Source organism: Grampus griseus (genome assembly GCF_964374135.1).
Source record: "Grampus griseus genome assembly, chromosome: 17".
Taxonomy (NCBI): Eukaryota; Metazoa; Chordata; class Mammalia; order Artiodactyla; family Delphinidae; genus Grampus; species Grampus griseus.
In genome coordinates, this window is record NC_139011.1 from 77,583,776 (window position 1) to 77,600,609 (window position 16,834).

The following is a 16,834-nucleotide window of genomic DNA, read 5'->3' on the forward strand; positions in this document are numbered from 1 at the left end:
TAATAGCAGTTTTATTAATAATAGTCTCAAACTGAAAACAAATCAATCTTGCAAAATAAAGACTGTTGCCCACCATCCAGTTCCACAAGAATCAAGCCATTAGCCACTGCAGTCGGTGACCCTCAACACACCCTGCAAGGAATTCAGGGTGAGGCACCTTGTGCTCTGGGAAAACAGACAGACCAGGTCCTTAGATAGTTAGAAATATTTCAGGAGAAATTTTTTATGAACCTAGATTCTTGCATCTTCCCATACTTAGAAAAGCACTAAAACCATTAAGTAAGCTATCTGTTCCCTCTGACTAGCAGCAACCTTCTACTCAGAGGCATGTATACTTTGACCAAAATCATATACATACTGACCTCGCCCACGCTCCCACCTTTTCGGAGCAGATCCTCAGAGCTATCTAAGAGGGTATCTCCCGGGCTGCAGTCCTCAGTAAATCCCCAAATAAAACGGAAACTTACAGCTCCCATGCTGTGCGGTTTTTTTTTCTGTAGACCCTCCAGTAAAAGACTAGGCAGTTGGGTCTGTGTCCCACGGGATGCCACGTGCCTCTGGGCAGTGGAGTGGTCAAGAGCTCGGGCTCTGGAGGCAAAGGCCTGGCTTTGAGACTCAGGTTTGTGACTGCCCGAGGTAGTACCTCCTCCCTCCGCCTCAGTGCCCAGGTCTTTCCTGTAGGCATCAGTACATGTCTCTCGGATTACGTACTAACTGAGACAATTCAGGGAATACAGGGCCTGGTGAACAATAACTTAAATGCCAAGAAGTGACTGAGTCCACCCCAATTTATAAAGAACAAGTGACCACTTCCACATCTGCTATTTGAGTCTATGATTAATAAAAAGTTCAGGCTGACGGAGCCTGTGTCACTTCTGGTTGAGAATCCTGCATCTCTACAAAGGGCTTCTCAACCCCAAGCCCTGTAGTCAGAGCTCTGCCTGCCTGGGTGTCGCCTCCTGAGAGCTCAGCGCCTGACACAGGTGGAACTTTTTCTGTCTCTTTGAACAGCCAGGCTTCAAAGAATTTAGAGCAAAAGCTATTTTAGGCACTTTGGTTAAATCGACAGGGCTGCTCCTTTCCTTAAACTACCTGTGACATGTTACATAGATTCCTGCTTAGGTTCCACAACTCTGCTATTTCCTGAACTTTGTAACGTTGGGAAGACTGGTTCTTCACAACTATTCTGCATTCAGGAAATTTGGCAGGGTGTTTAAAGCCAAAAGGAACCCAGTCCACCCAACATGGCCCGCCTTAAAGGTCCCCACTGCCTGCGTAGTGAAAAAGATACAACAGTGGTAAATCAGAAATTCCCCAGGCTGCACAATTTCCAAACCTCAGAAACACAAATGTAAATGTGGATACGTTGTCAAAGGCAAGATTTATGAAGAGGATAAATGATGGGACAGCCTCAGTCTCACCACCATGAAGCAGTGGGATTCCTAATTCAACAGCTGCCCAGGGGATTCCCGAGTGGTCCAGTGGTTAGGATTTGGTGCTCTCACTGCCCAGGGCCCAGGTTCAATGCCTGATATGGGAACTGAGATCCCGTGAGCTGCACGTCATGGCCAAAAGAAGTTGCCAAATGCCAACACAAGGACCAGCAACCACCAGATGGCGTGAGAGTCACTCTGGGCGCCTCTTGTACTCAAACAAGTGAACCAACAAAAAATGCTCTGGACCCCACCCTCCCGAAAGTCCGGTGCACGAAGTCCGCGGGGGGCCCAGGGGTCTGCATTTTAAATAATGTCCCCAGCTTGTTCTGATGTACACTGACATTTGGGAATAATACCCTGAACAGAGTCAGACGGAAGAAAACTCTTACTTTGGGCTTCCTTGCAGACTTTTAAAAAATGTATTCAGAGACAGAAGATGTGATTGCAAATGCATTTTAAAATCTCTTCACAAGCAGGCCCTGACCACCTGCACTTAGAAACTACAAAGAGAAACTAAAAGATGATCTTCATGTATTAAATGTATTAAATCAAAACAAAAAAATACCCTGTGGTTAGAAACCAGAACTTCTGGGTTTCAAGAGGTGGCGTCGGGCAGAGAATTTTATTCCTTAGCATTTCCTTTTCCTTGCATTGGAATGGAAATAAAAGCAAAGAGAATGTGTCCGAAATCTAAATAAAACCTACACCACAAACTCAAGCGCTAATTGAGAGACTGAATAAGCAGACCGCAGGCAGACTGACAATGACGTAAAACTCACACGTCTGCTGCCACCAGCCCAGTCAGTAGCAATGGCCCCAGATGGCCAGCACTTGATCAATAACTGCTAGCTTCCCTGGCTTCTGTCCCTTCTCACAACTTAGGATCCACCAGCAAAAGCCAAATATACACCCCAAGCACTGCCAGGGAATGCGGCTTCCACCCAGGCCCTCCAGCAGCCTCCAGTCGGGGCCACCTGAAACCTTCCCTTCCTTCCACTCTCAAGCTTTCCACTTCTCATCAGGCCCTTGAGTCTCTGCCCAGGGCAAGTGAGCGGGGTGGAGCTTCTTGCTACAGCAAGCTCTGAGCAAACAGCCTTTGCGCTTCTCATTAGGATGGTCTCTGTTTATGTGCGCATCATCATCAAAGTAACATAAAATAACAAGCAAAACCCATTACTCCCACTGTTCAAGAGCTCCGTTCCACAGGGATATCTCTGCCAGCGGCTACTCACTACAGCCTGAAGTTAAAGAAGTAGGGGCTGGGGTGGGAGTGGCAGAGCAATTGTCCTGCTGTGAGAGAGGGCTGGAAGCAGGAAAGATCTCCAGGCAGACAGGACAGGAAGGGCGGATGAAAGCTGCCTGAGGAAAGAACTTGAACTTGCTAGAACACTTGGGCTGCAGACGAGATGGACTGACACTGATGACTTCAGTGGTTATGGGAGTGTATTTGAAGGACCGGCTCTGATACCGAGCAGGACCTTGGGGGGCTCCTGGACACAAAAGCCTTTCTGTGTCCCCTGTTTCTCGATTACAGGAAATAGGCTTCATTCAGCCTCCATGATCTTCCCTGAGGTCCAAGGAGGAGGTTCAAATAGATGCTAATCAGGGAAGAGAGGGGACGCGGAGACAAGGGAGGAGCAGTCAGGAAACAATGGTGCAGCCTGGGAGCAGGGTCCCGGGCCCCCCTCGAGGGATACACACAGTACCTTTGAGCCGTTTTGCAGATACTGAAACCCACACCAGGTGGGAGAAGTTAACGGTTAACAGTATGCTGCCCACAAGCGCGTAGACCCCGGACTCTCTGGAACCAGAAGCTTGATGATGCCGGCTCCGATTACCTCACCTCCAACCAATCAGAAGAACGTCCACGAGCTGACCACGCCCTCTTTGACCCATGCCTATAAAACTCCTCACGACCCCCTCCAGGTTGGGAGACACAGTTTTGAGGGCACTAGCCCGCTGTGGCCCTCTTTGCCTGGCAAGACAATAAAGCTATTCTTTTCTACTTCACCCAAAACTCTGTCTCCAAGATTTAATTCAGTGTCAGGGTACAAAGGCCAGATTCAGCTTCAGCTCCTGGGTGGGGAACCAGCCAGGGGGCTGAGGGAGGGACCCAGGCAGCTCCCTGGACCAAGGGCAGAAGTCCCGGGGCCCCTTGCTGGCTCGGGATGAAATGCCAACATTTTTTGGTCTCTGCCATTCACAACTCAAAGTCCGAGTATTAGCTTTGCTTGGGTCACAAGTCCGTCTCTAGCTGAGGAATGGACAGAGGAACAAGGAACACAGTCCTTAGGAAAAGCTGATTTCTCAAAAGGAAAGTGGGGTGTTCTTAGAAATGGAAGATGGGTGCTGGGCGGCCCAAACACAGTAAGTACTAAGGAAGGGCTCCTGGAATTTAACTTAACACGTCTCCCTTCAGTCTGCTAAACTCCAAAAAAGGGGTGGGGGGAGGGACATTTTTACGTGCTGGGCAATCTACTGACAATTTCAGTGTGCCTGAAACCTTCAGGCGACTGTGTCATGCTTCACTTTGACCTCTCCTCAACGACCACCAGCTTTATTGTTAAAATTTAAAAAGCCAGTAATCACTAAGCAGATTAGCAGTGAAATAAACTAGAGAGTCACGAAAGTTAGGACAATGGGCGGATCGGTGGTAAAATAACTTTGGGGACAGAAAATTTACAAAAATAAACCCTTTTGAGCTCACCTTGAGTCTTTTCTTCTCCACAGGGTATTCGCTGTCATATTACTAACACGAGTGTAATTTCAAGGAGTGGGATTGCATTTTCATGGATTCTATTAGCCGAATGTCTCAGGAAAGATAGCACATTAAGCTTCATCACCAATTTTAAAGCATTTCCGAACATTCTGAGGAAATCATCGCGCACTCTGACCCACAACTTCTGGGACTGTCACTTCAGGATACATTTTTAGTTGCACTAACTGACAATGACATGTGGCAAAACAAGAGACTTCTCAGATCTATTTTTCTAAGAGTATCTTACTGGGCGAAAACAGAATCACAATAACTGTTGGGGAAAAAAAACAAGATGAATTTCTTAAATTATTTCCATTTTCTCAGCCTCCCAACTATCCCCATTATTCCTTAAGTATATATTTAATTTCCATTAGGGAAACATAACAGTTTTTTGTGCCTGCACTGATCCAGGGGGAGGATACAAGATAAATAAGATGAAAATTCCTGCTCTCCAGGAATTCACTGTCCAGTGGGGGCAGTGGACTGCTGTGTTCAAAGTGGTCTTCTCTCCTTTACTCTTCTCCCTTCCCTCTCCCAAGCAGGAGTCAGGGAAGGCAAATCTCTGACCCTAGAATCCTGGGGAGAAAGGCTGGGGCTCCTCCAGGAATGTATCCCTTACATATGCAGGTAACTAAGATAGCCCCCATTTACTTTCAATCATTCATTCAATTATTCATCTATTCTTAATTTTTTCAACAGACTACAAATTCAGCGATTCAAATCAAGTGGCATGACAAGACTCATTCCCACCTCCATCTTCCACATTCCTCAACCCCATCTCTGCCCTGCCACTGGTAACCTCTTTTTAAAACTTTTAACTAATCTCTTGGATGTCTGGAAGAAGCAAATTCATAGAGACTGAAAACAGGGTAGAGATTACCAGGAGCTCGGGGGAGAGGGAGATGGGGAGATAATTATTTAATGGGTACAGAGTTTCTGTTTGGAATGATGAAGCAGTTCTGGAAATGGATAGTGGTGATGGTTGGACAACATTGTGAATGTTCTTAATGCCACGGAATTGTACACCTAAAAATGGTATCACCTCACACCAGTTAGAATGGGCATCATCAGAAAATCTACAAGCAACAAATGTTGGAGAGGGTGTGGAGAAAAGGGAACCCCCTTGCACTCTTGGTGGGAATGGAAATTGATACAGCCACTATGGAGAACAGTATGGAGGTTCCTTAAAAAACTAAAAATAGAATTACCATATGATTCAGCAGTCCCACCACTGGGCATATACCCAGAGAAAACCATAATTCAAAAAGACGCATGCACCCCAGTGTTCATTGCAGCACTATTTACAATAGCCAGGTCATGGAAGCAACCTAAGTGTCCATCGACAGCTGAATGGATAAAGAAGATGTGGCTCATATATACAATGGAATATTACTCAGCCATAAAAAGGAATGAAATTGGGTCATTTGTAGAGACGTGGATAGATCTAGAGACTGTCATACAGAGTGAAGTAAGTCAGAAAGAGAAAAACAAGTATCGTATATTAACGCATATATGTGGAACCTAGAAAAATGGTACAGATGAACTGGCTTGCAGGGCAGAAATAGAGACACAGATGTAGAGAACAAATATATGGACACCAAGGGGGGAAAGTCGGGGTGGGGGTGGTGGGGGTGGTGGTGGTGGGATGAATTGGGAGATTGGGATTGACATGTATACACTGATGTGTATAAAATGGATGACTAATAAAGACCTTCTGTATAAGAAAATAAATAAAATTAAATTTAAAAAAAACCAAAACAGTTCAACCCATATATAGGATTAAACATTATATACAAAATGTTTTACCTGCTTTTGGAATTTATATAGCGTTATATTCGTATATTTGTATTTCTTTCTTATTTTGCCCAACATCGTGTTTATGAAATTCATCTGTGTCATCGACGTGTCTGTAGTTCATTCACTTTTGTTGCTGCTTTATGGCCCAACCCATGCTCCATATTTGTGATGGTCCATGGATATCTGAAGAAAGTTGCATTTGGCATGTGTCGGATGCAGTGTTTTATATTTGTCTATTAGGTCCTTTGTTAATCATGTTATTTAAATCTTCAATGTCTTTTTTTTCTTTTTGCTATTTATTCTCTCAATTACCAAGAGAATAAGTATGTGTTAAAATCTCCCAATGTTATTATATATCCATCTACTCTTATTTGTGCTTATGTTTACTTCTGCTATATTATTAGTGACATATTAATTTAAAATTATAATCTCTTCCTGGTATATTAAACCTTTTAATCTCACAAACACACGTTTGCAAATTTTATCCTGTTTTTTTCCTTTCGGTGGTTACACTAGAAATTCAAACATACGTATTTAATCTAATACCTTTATCCTCCTAGATAAAGCAAGGGCTTTGAAAAGAGTGCTTTACTTCCCCCTCCCAACTTATAGACTTACATGGTATTTCTTGTTTCCTATTTTAATTCTATCTCATTTTATTTTAACCCAGTACTATCACATGCCTGCAGTCTATGTTATTTTAGGTCTTCCTACTTATTTGCCACTTTCTCTGATCATCATTTCTCTGAAGTCTCAGTCTTTCCATCTGCAATCACTTTCCTTCTACCTGAAGCACCTGTTTTAGAATTTCCCTTAGTGAAGGTCTAGTGGCAAACTCTTAGAATTTTTGTGCGTGTATCTTTTGTGCTAGAGAATATCTTCATTTTGGCCTCACTCCCCCTGGCTGGAGAATTCTAGGTCCTCCTCACAACTTTTCAGAATTCCCAAGCTGTCCCTCCATTCTCTGGCCACTTTGTTGCTCCTGAAACACCGTCTGCGACTCTACGTCCTGTTTCTTTGAAAGTAAAGTAACTTTCCTCTCAGGCTGCTTGTTCATTGTTCTGCACGGTTTGGGTATCAGGCAGTATATACCGCGTTGGCGCTAAGATGTGGGTTTCCTTTCACATATCCTGTTTAAGATTCATTGGGCTGTTGGAAATGGTATCTTTCAACTTTTCTGGAAACTTCCCCACCATTATCTCTTCAAATATTGTCCTCTAACATTCTTTGTGTTTTCTCTAGGAATTTGATTAGATGTAATAGAACTTACCATTTTATTCTCAAAGCCTCTTCACCTCTCATTCACACATATCTTCTCTTTAGTCTTTCTCTGCTACATTCTCGAAAATTCTTGTTAACTTCCGTTAACAAATTCTCTTTTTAACTGAGCTTCATTTGCTGTTAAACCCACACACCTAGATTTAAATTGTAATCATTCCATTTTAAAATTTCTACAAACACTATTTAGTTGGTTTTTTCAGTATGCTAGATTAATTTTACAGTTTTCCACTTAAACAGATATTTTCACACCAGTTGCTTTTTTTTTTTCAAATGTACTATAGATGTTTTTATACTCTGTGGACAACTCTAATATCCGAAGCCTTTGCGGTTCTATGTCTCCTAATACTCGTCAGTGCTTCTTTCTTGTAATTCAGAGCTGAGCTTTGATTTTACCGGGCACCGTCCATTTTCCTTAGCAAATTATTTGTGGGGATTCCTTGAGGCTTAATGAGAGGAGCATTCCCTACCCAATCTTCCTCCGCACAGCTTCTGCCTGATCTCAGCCCTCCCCTTCCCCACTAGGCTCCACACAGATGCCTGCTCCAGCTGTTAGGAATACAAAATGCAGCTTCTTTACTTCCCGGGAGGGTATGTACCCTTCAGAAGTGGGCTTACGTTCGCACTTTCTAGGATCTGCCACTGCTTGGTCCCTCAAGTGTCTGTTTCAGCTGTTTTTGACAGACCATGTCATGTATCTGGGAGCCTGCAGATTCCCACTGCCTCACACAGTCACTGAAATTGAGATTGTACATTTCAGTCCCTTTGTTAATTTGAGTAAGAACAGAGGGGAAAGATTCTTTTCTCTGCCATCATCATGTTCATATTGGGAACAAAGTCCTGTCTGTCATCCGTGAAAGCCAAAATGTATAAGGGTTTGTGCTGATGGAGGAGAAGGGAGAGGGTTTTTAGAAGCAACAGGGTAAGGAGAAGAGATTTTTCTCTACCAGGAGGAAACAGGTCCGCAGTCCCCAGAGCGGTGGGATCCCTACTGGATTTGTCATCTTCGTGTAAGGAGAGATCCCGAGGGGGGGCAAACTTCCCAGGAGAGGCTGCATAGCAGCCTGGAAAGGAGGGGCCCAAGGCACTCAGGGTACCAGCCTTGCCAAAACTCCTGGCATTTTGAAAGTGGCCCGGAAGCAGAGCGAACCTGCTTCAGCAGAGACAATGAGAGACGGGGGAGGAGGACCGTTTTCCTTCCTTTCCAAACAGAGCATCAGCCTGTCAGATTCTCCTTGGGAAAGAGGACGTGCCACGACTATGCTTAAGAAGAAATTGTCTACCAGGCTGCGGGATGGAGACGTAGAGCCAGACATTAAGTCGGAGTATAGAAGATAAAAAGTGTAATATCTGCCACAGTTTTGAGTATATAAACTAAGATCCACGCCCACTATGGAAATGACAGCTGCCACTAGAGAGGAAGCACAGTGATATGGAAACACAGAGGATGGGGTGACATAACTCTGACTGGAGCTGAGCACTTCAAGCTTGGTCTCAGAACGTGAAAGCCCATTTTCCAGGCAACGAGGGGAGGACCTTCCACGCACACAAAACCACACGGGGACAGAGCTAGAGAACGGTGTGTTTGCAACATTCCAAGCCACTGGCATGCCTGAGCGTGCAAAGACTAATGTTGACCTCATGATCACGACTTTGCATATTTATACACTTCGTAATCAGTTTAATTGGCTCTCTCTCCAGTTGCTGTCACCGAGGCGTGGAAACAGCCCAGGGAAGCTGCTGTTACCTTCCCAGAGCTTCAGACCCCCTGTGGTAGAGAATGAAGGTTAATTTCTGAACTTGAGAGCCTTTGTTTCCTATATTCCATTCCACTGCCTGAAGGAACTGAAATGAACCTCCATTTTCCAAAACATCAGCATGAGGAGGGTCTACTTTGCAGAGGTTCTTTGCCTCTAAAAGTAATTGGAAATGTGAACTATTCAGAAGTATTACAGGCCCTCATAACTGTAGGATAAGCCTAACTCTGGTGGGCTTTCTAGAAAGCCCCTCCTCCCTATTAAAGAGCGATCAGCTTAGCTCTCCAAGGCACTGCACTGCCTAAAGCCACAGAGAAGTTGTATCATCCTTTGGTACAACAAATGCATCACTGGTATTTACCCACGCCTGCTTGCGCAGTGCATGTATGAGAACCCTGCAGAACCAGCAGGACACCAGCAACATCATTGCGCCATGACTGTAGCTTGCTGGTGAAGATAGAGGATTCAGCTCCTCAGATGAAAGTCTCTTCACACCCTCTTGACTTTGCCCCAGACGCAAGCCAACAGGAGAAGCCGCCAGGGCTGTGCTAGGCAATCATGGCGCTCCGTGAAACAAGCCACATTGTGTTTTTAGCCCTTGTTTTTGCACTTGTCTCCCAGCCCCAGCGTTTCCCAGGGACACACATGGCAGTTTCTGGATTAGGAGTTAACATGATTCTCTCCACAAGAAAAGGACACTTCTTTCCACTTGACCTTATACAGCAGAAACTAACACAACAATGGAAAGTAATTATAGTCCAATAAAGATGTTTACAAAAATAAAAATAAAGTATATGGGAGGATGTGGGTAGGTTATATGCAAATACAACGTCATTCTGTGTAAGGAACTTGAGCACCCATGGATTTTTAGTTTCTGCAGGGGGTCCTGGATCCCATCCCCTGTGGATACTGGGAGACAACTGTAATGATATGCATCTCTTCCCAACAGTGAGATTGAAATCAACCACAGTGGGAGTAGTTCCACCACAGAAATTGGCAAATGCAAATCAGGTCTTGATTTATTGTTTTGTTGATTGTCTAGACATAAAGTGATATAGAAAATGTTAATAATGGTGACCAAACTTAAAAGTGTACTGTGTCTATAGCCATTACAATGGGAATAGCACCAGAACTTGAGGAAATATTTTTTCTGGATTCAAAAATTATCTTATTTAACTTTTCTTGCATAATTGGTGAATGAGTGAAGTCCCAATATATGTCTTCATTGTTTCATTTTTGTTTTATTAATTAAAATGAAAATATTCATCTTAAAAAAACAAGAATCTATTTGCCTTCTGGGCTTCCCTGGTGGCACAGTGGTTAAGAATCCACCTTCCAGTTCAGGGGACAAGGGTTCGAGCCCTGGTCCAGGAAGATCCCACATGCCACGGAGCAACTCTGTGCACCACAACTACTGAGCCCAGGAGCCACAACTACTGAAGCCCACATGCCTAGAGTCCGTGCTCCACAACAGGAGAAGCCACCGCAATGAGAAGCTCACGCACCGCAACGAAAAGTAGCCCCTGCTCGCCGCAGCTAGAGAAAGCCTGCGCGCAGCAATGAAGACGAACACAACCAAAACTAAATAAATAAAATAAATTTATATAAAAAAAGTATCTATTTGCCTTCTTTGTACCACATTCTCTGTTCATTTTTGCCTTCTCAGCAAACCCAGAAATAAATATGGCTTCTCTGCACTTTATCCAGTTTTCAGGGTACAGTCGATATATATGGGGGTTAGACTGAGACAGATGGTGCCAGAATCTGCTACAATAAACAAATAAAGAAGAATCAACACTAAATGGGTGAGATCAGTGTTTACACCACCTCCTCCCCCAGGAGAGGACGGTGACTCTGCCGCCGGATAGAAGTGGGAAGCGTCCGGCTCCCGTCTGTGTGGTGGGAGTAAAGGGGCGGGACTACATTCACAGTTGAAATATATCGTTGCAGGAAAGTTTGTAAACGCAGAGGAGTTGAGTGTGATTGTTTGTGAGTACGAATTCCATAAATACACGAGCTGAACCAGGTATAATTTAATACTCTAATCTCTTAAAAGGTGCGCTCAATCGCAGGGCAGGGACGATTCGTGCATTTAATAGACTCAGAGTTCTTACCATGAGTCAGGCCGCGTGCCAGGACAAGACACGCAGAGGAGTATAGAAGGGTCCCGACTCCAAAGGGCTCAGGATCCAGCAGGAGGGGTGCCACCTGTGTGCAGCCACGCTTTACTCACTGGGTCCCCCACTAGCACAGAAGTCCCCCGGCGGGCGGGGAGAACCACTGAGCTGTTTGCCATTTACCCCGGTGCCTGACTCTGTGTCTGGGACACAGGAGACACTTAACAAACTTCTGCTTAATACACGGGTGTGTTTCCTCAGTACCCGCCTTGTGCGAGGCACCATGCAGCAGCAACAGCAGAGGCTAGAGGCGGTCCACCAGGGTCTCCTACAGCCAGCGTGAGACATACTGGCTGTGCTAACCCTTAACACGGTCTGCTTGCCACTTTAGGGAAAAAACCGTTTTAAACTTCAAATCACTGACGCTCTACTATCGATGTGTGTTCAAACTCAGATGTGAAATGTACCATTTCTAAGGACTAGGTTAGTCCTTAGTCATGGAGCAGTGAAAGGTAAACCGTGATAACAACAGCTTCTATCTGTTGAAACATTATCTGTGGATCACTGTATGTCAGACCCACCGGTTGTTTATAATTGTAGGTAGCATATATCTAAACTACGATTTTTTTTTTTTTTTTCCTGTACTTAGGCCTCTCACTGTTGTGGCCTCTCCTGTTGCGGAGCACAGGCTCCAGAAGCGCAGGCTCAGCGGCCACGGCTCACGGACCCAGCCGCTCCGCGGCATGTGAGATCCTCCCGGACCGGGGCACGAACCCGCGTCCCCCGCATCGGCAGGCAGACCCTCAACCACTGCGCCACCAGGGAAGCCCTAAACTACGATTTCTGTTAGACATAGATTCATTTAATATGTTTTAGGGAAAGAATGTAATGACATCAGTGATTGCATGGATATTATGAATGTGGTTTAAAATGAGGCAAAGCTCCCTCCACCCTCAAATAACCTAATTTAAAGACAGCTTAAAGAAAAAAAATGTTGAGTATAAATGGTCCAGGTGGTACCTGCATGTGACAAGGACAGGAAGGTCACGTGCAGGATCAGCTGGGTGATCTCCTGGGACACCTGAACACACACGGAGCGATGCGGGCTCTGGAGCGGAACCGCCGGGTGCAGGTTCTGCTCTCCTATTTATTTCACCCGATGAGCGTGGGCAAGCCTCTCCCAGTCTCTGCTTCCTCACCGGCCGAATGTGGAGGATGAGAGCATCCACCTCGCGGTGGCAGCATCGAGATTCCAACCCAGGTCTCTGACGTCAAAGCCATGGCGCTCCTCGCTGAGCCACTGAACGGGTTGGAAGAAGCACCGAGCTGACAAGATGCGAGGCTCGCTGAGAAAACTGACCGGCGGATGGAAGACGTGTGCCCTGCAGGAAGCCCAGCTGCTCACCGCTGCAGCCGCAGCGACCAGCTCCCAAGAGACCGAGTGGACGAGGGTGGGTGTGAAGTGCAGAGGGAATGGTAACCAATCAACTGTTTTCTTTTCACATTGTACTCTGTACATCACCACCAACACTAAGAGAGACAAACTGCTCTCCAAGAATACGACTTCCACTTTAAAGTTAACATAGGTTGTATAAAAGCCTCTTACTGCCATCAAGCATTATGTACCCCTTCAGTGACTTTCCACTAAGGCCACCTAAACATTCCAGCAAACCCAGCAGGTGTCAGGTTTTCTGGAAGAGGAAGTGGGAAGAAGAGGAAACAATTTGTGCCCCGCACAAGGCAGGTACTGAGGAAACACACCCGTGTATTAAGCAGAAGTTTGTTAAGTGTCTCCTGTGTCCCAGACACAGAGTCAGGCACCGGGGTAAATGGCAAACAGCTCAGTGGTTCTCCCCGCCCGCCGAGGGACTTCTGCGGGCTGATCTCCGTCCATCACTGGCTGGTACTTCTCCCAAAAGCAATGAATGCGTCCGACACAAGCGACGCTGCCGGGGATTCGCCCCAGCACGAGGAAAGGGCGGACACACTGTGACCATCAGGTAAATAGCCTGTTGAAGGCACAGCGGAACACCCAGGTGGGCCCTCTCAGGAGGCCGGGATCCAGTCCCTCCTGCCCCGCAGCTGCCTTCCGCGAGCAGCTCCCACTCAGCCCTGCCATCATCCTGGTACGGGTACAACCACTTGCCAGGGGAGGGGGAAGGTAAGTAACATGAGGGAGGATGTAAAGAAGGCACATGGCTTAGAACGGAAAATAAAATACAGAAGCGGTTTAAGGAGGCCTTCAGGGAGAAGCTCAGAAATTTTTAAAAGCATTTAAGATTTCAAGCCACACCAAACGTTCTCTAGGAGGACAACTGCAGTGAAACTGTCCTGCACTCAAGCTGAAGGTTACATTGAGTCATCCTTTCATGTTAGTTTTCAGAAACATCCTATGGTAACATTACAAATATTCTAATATATCTTAAAGTCAGTAAAACTTTCCCATTTGCAGTTTCCACAGTGGAAGCCTTTGTACCTCTCCTTTCACGTGATTGGTAGGTGTATACAGTGGCTAAACCCTCAGACTCTAGAACAGGACTCTTCAAGAGAAATATAACAAGAGTCATGTATGTAATAAAAGGAAAAAGGTGAAATTAATTTTAATATTTTCATTTTAATAAATTCAGAAGATGATCATTTCAACATGTAATCAATATAAAAATTACTAAGATATATTATTGTGATGGTCTGAATATTTTTGTCTCCCCCCAATTTTTATGTTGTTATCCTTTGGGAGGTGTTTAAATTCTGGAGGGTGGAGCCCTTTTGGATGGGATTAGTGCCTTTGAGCAAGGCTCCAGAGAGCTCCCTTCTCCTTCCTCTGGGAGGACACAGCAAGAAGTTGGCAGTTTGCAGCACAGCTTGGAAGAGGGCCTTCATCAGAACCTGACAATGCTGGCACCCTGATCTTGGACTTCCAGCCTCCAGAAGTGTTAGAAATAAATTTCCGTTGTTTATAAGCCACTAGACTATAGTTTTTGTTACAGCAGCCTGAATGGCTTTATACAATTACATTCTTATTTATTCCACATCTTTGACAGCTGGTATGGACCTTACACCTACATCACACCTTGATTTGGAATAGGCATAGCTCAAGAGGTCAACAGACACCTAGCTCCCGTGTGGGGCAGTGCAATTCTAGATTTACATGTATCTTGACCGGAACCCTGACTCTACCAATCATATTTAAGTAAGAAACTTGACCTCTGTGTCTCAGCTTCCTCATCTGTGGAATACAGTTATCACAGAGCCCGTGCAGAAGTCGTCTGTGAGGATCAGATGAGATTGTGTGTAGTCTTGCTTCACCGGGGAGCCTATTCCAGGGTCAGAGAGCAGTAAGCGCCAGCTGGGGACACGCCTCTGATTTTCTCCCAGCCACACAGAAGGAGAGGCGTAAACAAATCTTAGTGGGTCCAACAGCAGAGTAGACTCCCTCTTATTTTAACTCTACAATAAAGTTCTAAATAACTTCTTTCTCAGGTACTTTTTCTTTTCTTATTAGTAGAAGGGGACTTGAGTTTAAATGGCTAAGTTATGCTGAGGAAACTAGTGAAACCTGTCTTCTATTTTTTTTTGGCTGTGCCGCGTGGCTTGCGGGATCTTAGTTCCCGGACCAGGGATTGAACCGGGGGCTCTGGCAGTGAAAGCTCTGAATCCTAACCACTGGACCACCAGGGAATTCCCAAAACCTGTCTTCTAAACTCTCTACAACCTCAGTAAATTTTCTGACAAATCAGTAATCAAATTACTGAACTCAGTCATTTTTGCAGGGATCTTCCTTAGTGGATAATTCAAAAAATCATGGTGATAAAATGCAAACAGTAGGTTTGATAGACACTAACTTAAAATTCCACAGAGTGTCCAAGGGACCAGGAGGCCCTGCACTGACTGGCTTGTCTGTGATTTGCGCAGGGCATTTAATCTCCTTAGGCGTCAGTTTTCCCATCTGTCAAGCAAGGCAGGAGACTAAATGTTAAATACGGTTCTTCCACCTCTAATGGGGTAGCAAGAAAATTCCCCTTTTATTACTTATGTAACCCTGGGCCTTCAAGGAGAATGAGCTAGGCAAACTCTGCCAATACTGCTAGAGTTCAGTTAATGATAACAGTGCAATGATATGCCGTGTGTAGTATTTCATATGATCTAGTATAACACAGTAAAACATGTGACTACTTTCATTTGTATCATTCCGTTCTTTACAAATACAGTTTCCTTGTTTGTAGTTATTCCAAAATGTTGACAGACCCTGGAGAAATAAGTGACTTCCGTCTTGACTTCTACTCGTCTGCATTTGCCAATAACATTGATTTTAGCTCTGAAGAGAATATGACTATTAGCACCTGCTCTGCATGACTCTTGATCTTTTAAATGTGACACATTTATAAGAGCAATAAGCTTTTATTTACTCTTTAGGTTATTCCATGTTTACCATTGTATTAAAAGCAATAAAAATATGCTGGATAATATTAAGCATAGCTTCATATGATACCAAATATCTAGATGTGATATAGAACCAAATGTGGTGTATAAGCTGCCCAATATAGTAGCTACTAACCATCTGCAGCTATCGAGCCCTAGAACTGTATCTTGTTCTACCCAGGAACTGAATTTTTATTTGATTTGATTTTCATTAATTTACATGTATTAGTCACATGTAGCAATTGCTACTGTATCGGACTGTACAGATCTAGATTTTTAAAAATGAAAGTTAACTATTTGGAGAGTTCTGAATACTTGACATATAATTTAGAAATAAAAGTTTCTACCTCCTTTGCATGTATGGCATTGTATCTAAAGATTTATTTAATCTAAAATTGCTTCTATTGCAATAACATTTGTCATTGTGGAGCTTCTAATCACTGCAAGACACTTTTTCAGGTAATTTATGTATATTGTGTGAAATCCTCAAACAACTTTGCAAAATAGGTGTCATTATTGCTATTTTACATAAGAATAAACAGAGGCTCCCAGAGCTAGTCTGTGAAAGAGCTGTAATTCAAAGCCAGTTCTGAAAAACTTCAATTTTTCCCCATTAAGAAATAAAGAGTTCTTGCAAAAACTAAAACTATAAGGTCTCTTCCTACAACTTGAAGGTTATAAAATGGCAGTAACTCCTATGAGGCACATACATTTCAAATGGATGTGTAGTAAGAAAACAAGCAGAAGACCAGAGGAGTGTTATACATCTTGTTCATACAAGTAAGAATGCAACTCCATATAAAGTTTCAAAAGTATGGATATTTCCCAGAATCGGAACTATTGTAAGGTAAAACCCACTCAGTCAACCGAAGTGCTTCCCCACGTGTCCGAAAGAGTGTCCTCTTCAGGAGTCAGCGATGACCAAACACCTGCTGAACTCAGAGCATGCATCCCTCCTCCCCTACCTCATCAACAAGTGGAAGCTCCTTGAAGACAGGGGCGCTTCATTTTTTATCCCTAGATATCCAGGACTTGGCATGGTGCCTGACACCTAGGAGGCATGCAGTTTGTGCTTGAGTCAACGGATGAATAAATGAATAAACACAATGCAATGCATGTGTTCTCTAGATTCAGGGAACATGTAATCACCTAGACATCCACCTTGGCACTTGGGCTCTCACACATGTCTCTATCATGGCCCTTAGGTCATGAACGTTTGTTTTCACGTGGGCGTCTACTGAGTCCTTGCAGTCAGGGACCATATTACTTTAT